Here is a 15,058-nt window from a genome sequence, read left to right as displayed (position 1 = left end):
TACTTTGTATGCTTATTTTATTTTATTTTATTATTATTATTTTTTCCGTATGCGGGCCTCTCACTGTTGTGGCCTCTCCCGTTGCGGAACACAGGCTCCGAACGCGCATGCTCAGCGACCATGGCGCAGGCTCAGCGGCCATGGCTCACGGGCCCAGCCGCCCTGCGGCATGTGGGATCCTCCCGGACCGGGACACGAACCCGTGTCCCCCGCATCGGCAGGCGGACTCTCAACCACTGCGCCACCAGGGAAGCCCTGTATGCTTATTTTAGTAAGAATTAAAAGACCACAGGGCTGGAGTTCAACACTGGTATTTATTATTATCTAATCCCCTCTTTTTGGAAATGAAAAAATCTGAAACTCGGGGGAGAAATGTCTAAGCAAAGGTCACAATGTCTTTAGGTCATGTGGTCAGGTTGCCACAGTACCCAAGGTAGGCGTAGCTTTACTTGTTTCAAATATACCTATAGGCCAGGCTTTATGGAAGGTGGGAGGGAATCTTTCAATAATGAAAACAGATTTGATTCCTACTTTTGATAGCTGAGTACACTCATCCCTTGATATCTGAGGGGGATAGGTTCCAGGAACCCCCTCCCAACCACATGCCAAAACCCGCGATGCTTAAGTCCCTTATATAAAATGGCGTAAAGTGTTTACATATAACCTACGCACAGCCTCCCTTATACTTTAAATCCTCTCTAGATTACTTACAATACCTCATACAATATAAAAGCTAAGTAAATAGTTTTAAGTACAATGTAAACATTTTATAAATAGTTGCCTATGTGTGGCAAATTCAGGTTTTGCTTTTTGGAACTTTCTGGAATTTTTTTTTTTTATATTTGTGATCCAAAGTTGGTTGAATCCACAGATGGGGAACCTGGGGAAATGGAGACTGCCTGTACATGAAGGAGAGGACCAGTAGTCCTCCAAGGAATAGCAGTAAGGATTTATAAGTAACAGAAGACCTAAAACATCTCAACACATTGATTCTGCTTATCTCATATGTCAACAGCTCCACTCAAGAAGGCTTTCCATCCTGAAGTATTATCAATAGGAAGCATTATCACCACCACAGAAAAGAAAATGGGTGGGCGGGGAGACAGAATAGAGAACAAGAGTTCAACTAGGTCCACACTAAGATGGGGTAGGAAGACTTTGTATTTGTAGGCTGAGTGGATAACCTTAGGGGAAGGAGGTGGGAATGCTTTTACACTGTTCTCTGCTGCTTCACTTTGCCTTACCTGGTCCTCCATGAAATGCCCATTCCTTCCTTGAAGCTCATATATTATCAGAAAAGTACCTAATTCATTCACATTAGGGTAGGTGACAGATTACCCACTTTTAATCTTCTGTGACACATTCCCTTGGAAATCCAAATAAATCTCTCATGAATCACATTCCGGGCAATGTGAAGGAGGTAAGTTTCCAAGTGGTGTCTGGTCTCTGCTTTGAAAAATTGGGAGCACAATGAAACCAGACAGGCTAACTTTGCGCATAGAACACGACTGCTGCGGCACCTGTAAATGGGAAGTTATCTTCTAGCCTTGCTTCCCAAGGATGGCTGATCTCTTTATTTACAAAATGCCTAGGGTTCATGGGATTTACTTTCTTGTAGCTCATTAAAAAAAAAAAAAAAAAAAAAAAAAAAAGACCTTCCAGCTTTCATTTCTCGGCTGGTAGCTCTTTAAGGATTCCACTCTTCCTTCTGAGTTCTGCTGTTCGGCTCCTTGGACGTGGATTCCCAAAGGGTCCGGGGATTTGCCCACTACCCTGGTTCCCTTCCTGACAGCTGGCTTGCCCTTTGTTATGGGAGCTCCCCAAGTCAGAGCTGGCTCACTTCATTATTAATTTATAGAGCCACAGGTGTATTTCTGAACAATTTAAGAGGTGTAATTGAATCCATTATGTACCAATCAAGTTGTTTCACAAAATTCTACTCGTTGAATTGCCTTCTATTGAGGGATACCAGTAATTACTCTCATGATGTGTAATAGTTAATCTAGGCATCCCTGAAAAAACAGAAAAATCATCTTGACACCTTCAAATTGCTCTTCAAATTACTATAGTAATTAGTATATTTACTGTATATAGTGTTTCTCTTCAAATTACTAGAGTAATCATTGGCTGAGGGCCAATAACAAAGAATCCTTTAAAAGAGCTATGTTTTTTAAGAGGATTTTCATATGATAAATGTATACATAGATTTCCCTAGTCTCTTTTGGGAAGAGACTTTTTATCAGATAACATGGCTTGGATTTTCAGAAAAGAAAGACCAGATCATTATATGTATCCATTTGTTTTAGTAGCACTCTTTAGTAGCACTGTTATGCCTTAGCCAGTTGAAAGATTTAATTATTTATCTTGTAGGGGGAGAGTAAAAGCTGTATGGCTATCTAAAAATGCGCTACTGTAGGTTAAAATGCCTTTCCATGAATGCTTTTGAGGTCTAAAGCTAATGTGCAGTATTCTTACTCCATAGAAGGGAAATGAAATGTAGTTGTTGAAAACTTAATGCCCCCATGTATCAAATTGAGGCCAAAGAAGAATTATGTTCATGGAGAAAAGTTGTCACTGAGATGACAACTTGTATGTATTTGTTTATATGAAAAAACAGATTGCTCAAATATTGTGGACTGCTTGGGATGCATGATACTGTGGGCTCCTCTAGGAAATTGTGAATACTTTCATTAAGTCAAAAATGGTTTTTATTAGCTAATGTTAGGAAAGGAGACTAAATTTATCAGACTAGTTTATTAATAGAAGAAATGTCAGAGAGATTTATACTAGTTGATCCACACTGAACCGATCTAGTTTTTAAATTAAATCTCTAACATTTGCTGTTTAATCATAAACTTATGACTGAGATGAGAGGCAGTTGGAAGCAAAGGAAAGAAGCCTGGATCTGCTACCAGACAATGCAGCCTCTGGTCCAGCTTCCACTGCTAATAAGCTCGACCACCCTGGACCTGCATTTCCTAACATGCACAGTGAATTTCTCAGACAAGATGATCTCTAAGGCCACTCCAAGTCTTTAAGATACTCTGGGGTGAAAGCTGCCATATACACCACTTGCTAATGTTAAAGCTTCTGGGATGATAAGGGAGACATTTGGTGCCCCAAGTTGCCCTAAGAATGAATACTTGCTTTGATCTTTTGAAACTGTCTGGACCCTCTCATTCACACCTTAACTTTGAACTGGATTTAAGATTTCTAGTTCCTCATGGTATGATTTCCTTTGTATTACTGGGGTTTTGAGAGCTTTATTACTTTATTCTAAAGTAATTCATATTAAGCCATTGTTGGCTCACTCCCATTTTTAAATGACTATTGTAGATAACAATGGCTATTATTATTCCCTATTGATGACAATCCACAATACAGCAGTTTTCATTAAAGATAAATAAATCCATACATACAATGTACACATTTGATTTTCTGATCCTCCAAAGTAAATAAAAACATCCTTGTCCTACTAAAAGAGTAGCACTTACAAAAGAGTAATTTTTAAAAAGCCATCATTTAATTAAATAAAATGTTCTCTGTCATTCAAAAAATAAAGGCTATTCCTAGGATAATAGGGAGAAGATTTGTTAAGGTAATTGCCTAAGACTGAATACTTATTTTGGTCTTGCAAACACTAAATTTAAGACTAATTTTACACACACACACACACACACACTCACCAGGCTTTAGGATACATTGAATGAGATGCAAATTAAGAGGAAAAAGGAAAATAAAAGCACTGAATTTTTCATCTTCTCAAAAGGAGAGTTAAAAGTTGTTAGTTTTTTCTTTACTTGACAGTTACATCAATAAAAGTTCTTCTGGAAAAGATTAAAAAATCAACTGACAGAATATAAAAAAAGAGTGGCTATCTTTCAAATTGTTGTGAAAAATAAAAGACAAGAGAAATTAATCATTAAAATAAAAGCATGACTAAGGTAGACCACGCATAAGAGAAAAATAAAAATAAAAGATCTAAATTCCCCCTTTACAAGGCAAAGACTCCCTGAAATCACTAAAATAACAATATATTTTATTCTTCATAAGAAACATTTAAGAAGTAAAATATCATTAGAAAATAGCATACACGAAGCTCTAGAGTGCAACTCCCTCTCCCCTACCCCCCCCCTTCAAAAAACTCAGGGTAAAAATACTGATATCAATTTTATTTGCAGTAATAACTACATGATAGCAGGGACAGCATGTTTGTTTATAGATCTGTTCTCAACAACTATCAAGTATCTGGGATGTAATCAGAGTTCAGGAAATATTTGTTGAGTGAATAAGTGGACGAATTAATAAGAATTTATTCTGTTAGGAAAAACGTTGAATTGAGTAAGCAGGGCAATTTTATATTGATGAAGGTTACAAACAATAAGAAATCTATAAAAGTATTAAGCTTTTATGCTTCTGATACTTTCAGAATACCTTAGTAAATAACAGAAGTGCAGCCTTGGGTCATTCATCTTTATAGTCCGAGGGTTTTCTCTACTGTCTGATCAATGGTGGATATACGATGGCCTCAAGTTACATTAAGAAGGTGTGTGGCTAAACCAAAGGATGTTATGTGTGAGAGTGACTGGAGAAAAAGGCACACGAGAGTCATGCGAAAGGATCCTGCTGCATCCAGCCCCATTCTACAACACCCTCTTTCTCAATTCTCTGTATGCCAGGCTCACTACCCAGCTAAATTACCTGATTAAGACAAACCCAGGTTCTTCTAGATTCCAACCTCAATTTAGATACCTTGTTTCACATTATTAATATGTATCATTAGCAGCCTCCCTTGTTTTACCAACACATGAGTTCCCTTCCCCCTTGTCCACACATTACCCCCATGATCTTTGCTCCATTTTTCTGAACCTGCCTCACGGGCTAGTTTGTGAAGGGCCATTTTTCATAAGCTATCCTAGTTTCAATAGGGAAGCAGAAAATCATTTTATACCACAACCATTCCCCATAAAATATCCCACTAAAATGAACAGAAGGTAATTGGCAACCATGGGATCCAAAAAAGTGAGAGATTGTTGAAAAATAAAACTACTTAGAGAAATGCAGTAATGATCCAGGCAATAAATAAAGAGGGCTTGGACTAGTGTAGAATCCTAGCACCTGGACTAGGAATACATCAGGGAGGTTGGATTTGAAACACATTTGTGATTTGACCAGACAGTGTGATTGATGAGGTATAGAATGACTCCGAAGTTGCTACCTTGGGCATTTCAGTGGATGATAGCACCATTCACAGGTAGAAGAACAGTTTTAGAAAGAAAGCACAGTTTTGAGGGGGAAGATAACGGTTTCTCTTCTGGTCATCCCAATTTTGATGGACTCATAGAGAACTAAGGATGAGAAACCTAGTAGGCAGTGGAGAGAGATTTGGTTTAAATAATGTAGCTAATCTGGTCACACTTTGGACCATTTTGACTGAGTACCAGCTACAGAAAGAAGTGATCTCTGGAATAGTCAGAAATGACTAGACTTGTGGTTGATTAGATCAGGGAGGAAGAGTAAATAAATAACTCTTTTGTCACTGCTGAACAGCTGTTATCTTAGTGTCTATTTAAGGTTCTCAATGGAAGTAGATTAGGACAATGACCTATTCACATGGATCCAATATTAAAAGGTAACCCATTCTATAAAGAAATATCATGTTCAAAATCTTTAAAAAATCTTAGTCATAAGTTACAGAAAACAAAATAGTAATGCTAACCATGTAAAAGTATATTCAGCTGCATTCTGTTATTAATGACTCAAACTAACAACTTCCCACCTTTAAATCTCCCAAGAGTCTTGCTCTATGTAAGCAACACTTTCCTCCTACCAACATCCTTCTGGGAGCCCTCCATCACACCCATCTGGCACCAGGGTAGCACTGTCATGGATCATCAAGACAGGCTGGCTAGAGAGGTAGATCACTTTTGTCAAGGAGGAAAATTTAAAGAGTCACAGGATCATAACTCTTATCCTCTATAGTAAAAATGGCATTGCTGATGATTTAAGAACTTTGGATGGTGCTATTCAGCCAGCATAATTATAAAGAATACCCCATTGTGGAATATTATTCCATAGGTCAGTAAATTTTCTGTCACTTTTCCTATTTCAGCTCATCTTACACATCAAAAAACTCACACTGTCCATAAAATGGAAGATATGCCATATAAGAGTTATATCAAAAAAGATCTTTTATGTGAAATCACTTCATAAAGGGCTGTTTGAGCACGAGGTCTTAGTAGTTACTTTAGCCTATCACAGGACTCCGAGATTTAGAGTCAGACTCTCATTCTCTTTTCCTGGGCTCTTGGAAATAGCACAACTGAATTCTAAAATGGATAGAAAACAGTGACCCAGAATTATGATCACTGCTCTAGAGTTACTGGATTTAATTCCTGCTTCAAACAAGAACAGTAGTAAAACCAACTTTGAATTCAGCACATCTTTTCTACACACTGTCAACACCTTTCCAATTTCATCTTTGACCCTGATTCAATCCCTTCTTTTGTGTGGTCACATTCACACAGCCTTCCAAAGTACCTTCTTTATCACATTGTCTCTGAGGTTCAGAGCTACCTGAAACATAGTTTTTGTGTCTGGAGACAAAATGCCAGACGCTAAGATGCATAAAAACTGGTGACTCAATTGTGCAGATGAATTAAGAATAGGTACTGCCAATTTAATTGTTTAGTTCTGGTTTTAGTTTTGATGGTGTTCTATTAGTCCTTTCAAACTTTTTTCTTTGCAAGCAGCATAATTCAAAATGAAAGGACAAACAAGTTGAGCACTTAATTTGTGTTCCTTAAAAAATAACTCTGTGCTTGCTTACTTGACTTGGGCTTTTGCTGTTATTGCCACAAAACTCGCTTTCCTTGGGTTTTGTTGGTTTTGTTGTTGTAGGGGGTGGTGGTGATTCGAATCTTTCAAGCAAAGGATCTTCTTGCCTATACTTCAAGGTGTCTTCCAAAGCATGACACTATCCAGATGCATGTGTATTTCTAGGAAGAGAAAACAAAAAGTTCTAAGAGGTCCTTCACCACCAAAAATTAACCATTTCTCTTATTACCTGTTCTATTTGTTTCAACATACTATTTTCAGGTACTCAAGACCAAACCATTCTATACCTGTATGTAAAAAGCTTTGCATTACCTAGAATTCATAAGTTATCGAGCAAAAATGAAGAATGGGTTTCTCCATTTTTTAATGGTAAAAATTAATTCCCACATAAAATAGGAAAGAAGCAACTTGATACAACTTCCTCTTTTAATCTAATTATTTTCTCTGCCTTGTGTTCATTTCCAGCACTTTGGGGTTCCCATTGTTCCTTGTGGAACCCAGCTCAGCCTGAGGCATCCCAGTTTGTCCAAGTTCCTCCCCAGTGCACACCCATCTTTTCTTCCTGCCTGCCTGTCTGTGGGTTTCAGGCTCCAGCACCAGGCACTGAAGCCACAGCCCCAGATCGACTGCTCACCCAGCTACCACTCCTAGTGGGTGTGCTTCTCTGGTCCAACACTGAACACTACACACTGCCATTGTCTTCTTCATGACTTTTCTAATTTGTTCTTTACTTTGTTCTTTCCTCTACTCTCTGCTTCTCAAAGCTTATCTAATCTCACAAGAAGAGTTCAAGTCCCACCCTTTGCATGAAGTCTTCCCTGATATTTACCATTGCTGTATCTCTCTTCTAGCACTTAATGCATCCTTAAGGGCAGAAATGATGTTTCACTCGTATTTGTATCCCCAAAAGCAACTATCCCAGTGCCCAATGCAGAACTGGAGTTCAATAAATGTCTGTTGACTGAAGTTCAGTTTGCTTTATTCTCTAGCCCTTTTGGGTACTGCTTGGGTTGTCACCATGACTATATCTAAAAGACAACTTTGCGCTTCTGGGCTCTCTGCTCTTGTTTTATCTATTTTTATGATGTGTTTATACATAGTTCCTGTTTTATGCCAGAAGCCAAGCACTTTGGTGATACATTTGCAGTCAGGTTAAATGTTTGACACTTTTTTTCAAGTGGAAAGGCCCTCACCAGATGTGTTAAGAGTTTTCCTGTGAAACCTTATCATGAAAAAAGATAAGTAAATAACTGAATCCAATTAAGGCATCATGTAGTTACTGTGGTAGAATATCCAGCACAAAGCAAACTCTTAGGAATTGTGGGTTGAATGATTGAAGGAATAAATCGATGGATTTCCTAATTAATAAAAAACTAAACAAGGAACAAAACTATCAGGTATATGTGTAACATTGCGATTTTTAATGACATGACTGGAGAATTTTCCAAAGAAACATGGATAACATCTACAGTCATACGAGCAGGTAGCGGCTTTCTGTCCTTTTAGTTGCATTAGTTCTTCATACTTGTTTAGAGTTTGTTCTAGGCTATAGTTGATAATGAGCTATAATTTATGGTTTATACAAAATACTATTTTTTAACCTTTTAAAAAATAAAATACCACAGAACAACTGGAGTGATATGTCTAAGAAACTCTTCTCACATGGATCTAGATCTATTTTTAGATTTTTTTGCTTGTCTAACATCAATAAAAGAAAGTGTCAAACGTAGTATTTAAATACGTTTTCTGCCATTGCTAAATATTTGAGAATTTTATAAAAATTCTTTCAACTCCCACCTATCATTCAGCTTCTAGAAGTTGCTATGTATTTCAGTAGAAAATGGGTACACCTTTGTCTTGGAAGTTTTATGTCTCAAAACATTTTTCCCCCAAAGAAAGTTCAAATTATAAGTCCTGAGGAACTAAGTAAAAGCCTAATATAAAATAAGGATAACTATTTGCTATCTCAGTAAGTAAACTGTCAGAATAAACCTTCCTTAGGGAAAAACTAGCTCTTTTTATCTGTGAGAGGAAAAAAAAATAAAGGAAAAGAGACTCCAGAAAAGTTTTAAGTGATTAAAAAATAAAAACTTAAATTATTCTCTTGTAAATGAAACTAGGAGAATAATAGTTAAAAGTAGAAGTTTCCTGGTTTGATTTGTGTCCACTTCTATGCAGTACCTGTAATGTTACCTTTGAGGATGTCCTTGGCTTTAATTTATATTTCTAAGTTCACCGTGGTTACAAATATTATTTTTGTAATCCAGGGACTCTGTAGCATTTCTGTTGCTTTATATCTAACAATTTATTGGACCAATTAAAATTAAAAAGGTCAGCAAAGATTTTGTAAGTCATTCATCCAACAAAACTTCACTGAGCAGTCATGAACTATGCACCATGGGTTTACAATTTAGGTTCAGGGCACAGACACCCACATTAATACAGTACCTGTCAGAGGTAGTATCAGTGAAAGTCTCCATAGATACCAGGAGGTCAGGAAAGACAATAATGAAAGGAATAGGTCTAAATTTAATCTTCAAGTATCATCAATGTTCATAAGACAAAAGAAGTCTAGGATAGGAAAAAAGGTCGCTCATACAAAGGAAACTGACTGAAGAAAGTTGAGATGGGGAACTCTTTGATGTGGTACAGGAAATGTCAGGTATGGACGATGCTTGTCAGGGAGGAGGATGAAAGTAAGAGAAGTGTTGTGAGCTGAATTGTGTGCCCCCAAATTCATACATTGAAGCCCTAACCCCTACTACCTCAGACGGTGACTGTATTTAGACATAGGGTTTTAAAAGAGGTAATAGTTTAGATGAGGCTGTTAGGGTGACCCTAATCCACTCTGACTGGTGTCCTTAGAAGAAGAGGAGATTAGGACACACAGCGTAACATCAGGGACGTGTGCACACGGAGAAAAGACCATGTGGGGACACAGAAGGAGACAGCCTGCAAGACAAGGAGAGAGGTCTCGGGAGAAACCAGCCCTCCTGCACCTTGCTCTTCGACTTCCAGACTCCTTGACTGTGAGAAAATAGATTTCTGTTGCTTAAGTCACCCAGTTCTGGCATGTTGTTATGTCAGCTCTAGCAATGAAGTAGAGATGAGCATCCCGCAAACAGAACCTGCATGTGGCTCATATAAGCGTTTGTAAAATTAGTATTTTACAAAGTGTGCTCTATGGAAATTAAGTTCCAAGGAATGATAAAGGCTGTGGCATGAAAAGAAAAGGGATTCTGTGGACAAACAGTAACTTTCAGGGATGCTGAATGATGCTTCAAGAAGTTAATATGCTCATGGAAATCTTGAATCTGCACACATTTCTCAAACAAGCTCTACCCTGGCATTTTTTTCTACTCCACCCTACTCTCCAAAACAGGGCACCAAATGGGACTGGTATGCCTTGAAATAGAATCTGGGGAGTGCTGTACCAATTGCGTGAAGATGGTGATGATGTATTACTTTCATTAAATACTCCCTAAATTATTCAAAAATTCAATCACAAAATCAGGTAAAATGTGATATTCTACTGAGAATTCATCATCTCAAAAACTGCATTCTGATGTTCACATTGCCAACGCATATCATATACTTCTTGATGACCTGTAAGAGGCAAATCCTTGGCAAAGAGATGCAGCTTCTGAAGGCAGAGAAAGTCTACAGGCATCAGTGCACCCATTTAAAGCAGATCAAAGGGGTTTAATATAGCAGAAAGCCAAGGTGGCTAGGTTATCAAGCACCACAGATTGCACTCAGAGCCTCTAATCAGCAGGACCACTTGGAAAAACAAACAGCCTGCAAGGGCTAATCACTGCTTGGAAGTCAAGTTATGCAAAATATGTTTCCTTTGTGTGAATACCACAAGTCCTTGGATTGGCTGCTGGTAAAGACAGCCATAGAGGCTGATAGAATTCTCTCACTCACTGACTTCTACAATTTGGGATTATTCCTAAAACTTTAACTTCTTTTCTTGATTTTATATCATGGAGAGAGTGCTGACAAATCAGGAAATAGTACACTGCCAAAAAAAAAAAGAAGTACTGCCAGTTTGTTGAATAGCTTGCTAATGTTTGGTGTTTTCATTATTTTGCTACATACTTTTCCCAGTATTTTAGTTCACATTCCCAAAGAAAAATTCATATGCCCAGAAAGCACTGACCTCAATATTTTTGCAAATGGTGGATTAAATGATATACAGACCTACTTTCCCCACCAAGTGTTTATCTACAAGCTACAGGGTGTCCGGGCACTTCTGGGGAATCATCAAGGGCGTGGGTAGATACAGGAGATCTGAGCTTATACAGCTAAGGTGACCCTGAAAGAGGGTCTATTACAGCCCTTAATATATCCTATGATTTCTCTGTGATTCTTAATTTCCTTGAAGAGTTTTTCCCCTTTATCAAGAAAGAAAAAAATCTGTAAACAAAGACGTTCCTCATGAAAAAACGATGAGGAAAAAGAACCCATATACTTATTTTAGGGCTACTGTGAGAATTAAAGGAATTTTAAAAATATATATTTCAGGGGCAGGGTGGGGTGAGAGGAAGAGTGGTTTGATAAAGTGCCTGGCACAAAGTAAGCCATATAGCAGTGTTATCTATTATCGTCATCATCATCGGAGAAATTTCCATTAAGACAAAACTTAAATTCCCATGAAGGAATAACCCTAAAATGATCTGTTTGGTAATTTTTGATGTGTATATGTTATGAATAATATTCTTAAAATAAGGCAAAAGTGTAAAAGCGACAAAATGTGTCATCATAGGTGCTATTGTTTTATTAGTTTTCATATAAAATCCAAGAGAACTGTTTGCTAAGATACCTAAAGAAAATGATATACAGAAAATTCTAGAAGAAAACAGGAAGTATGCTGTTTGCCCTCATATCCTGTTGATGTTCTGGCACAAACACTGATTTTTATTTGGCATCTAACTCATCATCAACTCCTAGGATCTGAGGTGAACGAACCACCATGTTAATTTTCCCTAGACCCAAATCATGGTTGTAAGTTACTCAAGCTGGTCAAATAAGAGTGACTCTCAGGATTAATGATGCTATTGGAAAAGTTACTTCCTCTTTGCTGCAGACTTGAAGGTAGCTGGGCTTGTGCTGCTGCAGCCATCTTGCCACCATGAGGAAAGACTGGCTGAGACAAAACAGTCCAAGGGAAAGACAAAGCTGAGGTGGTGAAAAACTGAGTTCTGATGGCATCATTTGAGCTCGTGGATCAGCCTATGGTTAAATCTAGTCCTACCACCAACTTTTGAGTAAAATGAGCCAATAAATTGTTGACTTTCTTAAGCCACATTGGTTAAATTACAAAGCAGGAAGAGTAACTAAAAATTAAGCACCAGAGCCTCGCTGAGAAGGGTCATGGGGTTTTATTGATAAGGCTTAAAGAAGACCTCAAATGAAACTTGTATTCTATTAGGAAAAGGAAACAAAGAAACTACCAAGAACAAAGAACCTAACATGTGCTTGGCATTCTCTATTTATTAAAACCTCTTACCCATATGGATTATGATATTAGTATTTTACTCCGATTTCTGACTTTCAGAGTAGCAGTTTTAGACCTGAGCTGCCTGGGTTCTGCCTGCAGGCTCCCTAGATTATAGCACTTAGTATCACTCTGTATCTATGGTTAATTTTTAGGCTCACTCTATCACACAGAGCCCGATGACAATGATGCCCGGAGCCCGATGTTTCCTCTTTGCCTGTATTCATACAGATACGAAAGCTCATCTCAGAAGGCGTTTGTAACTGTTGCAGTTGTGTCCAAATGCACTCATTTATTTAGTCAAGAATGTTTAGTGGGAAGCCATTCAACGCCAGGCACTGCTGCCGGCACTGGAGATACAGCAATGAGCAGACAAACATGCCTCCCTTTGCAGAACTTATATGCTAGGGGGTGGAGATAGAAAATAAACACGATGAATAAATAAAATCTAAGTGTGTTACATGGTGAACTAGATGAAAGGGAACTGGAAATTGCCGAGACAGGTAGAAGGATGGGTTACAACTTTAGATAAAGGGGCTTGGGGAAGTCTCACCAAGAAGGTGACATTTAAGTAAAGGCCTTAAGGGGGTCAGAGAGAAGAGCATTGTAAGCAGAGAGATGAGCACGTGCAAAGGTCCTGAGGTGAGAGGATGCTCTGTGGACATAGGTGTGCCCTAGGAACAGCAAGAAAGCCTCTTCGTCTGGCCCAGAGTGAGAAGGAGGAAGAACAATGGGAAATGAGATCAGAGAGTGAATGGTGTGGGAAAGTGAAAGGTAGAAGTAGCAGATTCACTAAAGCCATTTGAGCACTTAATTTTTCTAAATGAGTGGAAAACATAGAAATTTTTAAGCAGAGTGACATGATCTGACTTACATTTTACCAGGATATTCTGGCAGTATTAGAATAGACTTGGGGTGTAGTGGCAGAAGCAGGGACACCAAGCAAGAGGCTATGACGGTTATCACAGGAAGGAATAATAGTGCCTTCGAGCAACATAACAGAGGACGAAGTGCTAAGGATTCGCCAGGTTCTGATAAAGCCAGCAAGAACAAGTCCAGATACCATAGTATTGTAAGGAAGCCCACGGCCAAGGCCTCGGTCAGGCCCTGGACCTCATGCTGTGCTACAGCCACCTTGACCTACAGAGCTTTCTGCTGATGTCCTGCCCTCTCACCTTGGCAGACACCAACCCTTAGTCACACAGCAGGACTCAGCCCTGAGGTCTCCTCACCCAAGGAGCCTTCCCCTGGAGCCTGGCTCTTAAAGCCCTCATCATACTATTTCCTTGTTTACTTGTTTTTCCCCTACTAAACTTGGAGCTGCTGGAAATTAAGATCTGAGTCTTGGTGGAGGTTATAGCTTAGTGCTTTGAACAATGTCTGACATAAAATAAGGGCTCATAAATCCATGTTTAATGAATGAATAAAATCACATTTTTATTTTGGTTTTTCAAAATTTATTGAATTGCTCTTTCCTCATTTGAAAAATGGAATAATGACTTCTTCACTAATTATGATGAAGTGAGTATACAAGTGCCCAGGATAGGTCCTGGCAGAGAAGAGCCACATAGATATTGCTAGAACCCACCAGTTTTCAGTTTATCCAACTGAAGTAGGCTTTACTATTTTTGCTGACTTTCTCTAGCTTTTGAAAATCAACTTTTCCACTTTTTATTTAAAATGGTATTTTACCTTTTTTGGAATATTTGCTTTACCTTTTAAAGTATTAGCCAAAGGATAAGGAAACAACTTGGAGTTCAGTAAGAAACAAACTGAACTTTTGCAAAAGCTTTGCTTATTCAAACAAAAACAGTTCTGTGAATCCCCCCAAAGGGAGATTGGGTGCTGACCTAATCTTGTTTGCCTTCCTATTCAGTATTCTTCCCTACCAACCTCCCTCGGGGCCTTAAAAGGAATTACCAACTGCACAAAGAACTGCCTTGATGGTCATGCTTACTTCGTGTTTCTGGTCTAATGGACGAGTGATATTGAAATAACAGAAAAGTGCATTTTGTTTTCATTTTTATTTTGATAGCTTAACATTTTGAGGAAGTGTTTTTTCCTCTTCTAAAGAAGCATTACATAGAAACAGCAAATTGAATGCTTAATAGAAAAAAAATACCATAATACTCCTTGGAAGAAACCAAAGTGATCATTATTTTAAATAAAAGTAGCTTCTAGTTACTGGAAACTTAATACCTGGACACAACAGGCACTGGGATGAATGAATTTTCTTATTTACTCCCCGGAGAAGTCTGGGAGATGTGTACTGGTGTTATCACCATTTTGCATATAAGGACTCTGAGGCTCAGTGTGGTTCCCCTGAGATAATATAGCCCGCAATGACCACATGATACTCATTTCCCTCTAGAAGTGACTGTTCATTTTTATACTCCCATCTCTTGAGTCTTATTTCAGGTCCTTAGCATCTCATTCTCCAATTGTTGCAGTGGGACTTGTAGCCAAAGCAAAGGAGAGAGAAAGTTCTAGGAATTCTTTTCTTCTCTTTTTTTTCCTATTCATCTTGAAGCCCCTGTTAGAACAATCCTCTTGCAACTTTGATCTGATACCTTCCCTACTCGTAAAACGTTGATGGCTCTCATTGCACAGAACACAGATCAAACTCCTTTGTCTGACAGTCAAGGATCTTCATCCTGTGCCTTGGCCTATTTATCTGGTCTTTTCTATCATTGGCCCTTACACTCAAGGCCGCAGTGCAAG

The sequence above is a fragment of the Mesoplodon densirostris genome, chromosome 10 (assembly GCF_025265405.1).
Source record: "Mesoplodon densirostris isolate mMesDen1 chromosome 10, mMesDen1 primary haplotype, whole genome shotgun sequence".
In the NCBI taxonomy this organism is placed as follows: domain Eukaryota; kingdom Metazoa; phylum Chordata; class Mammalia; order Artiodactyla; family Ziphiidae; genus Mesoplodon; species Mesoplodon densirostris.
This window is presented reverse-complemented; position numbering follows the sequence as displayed.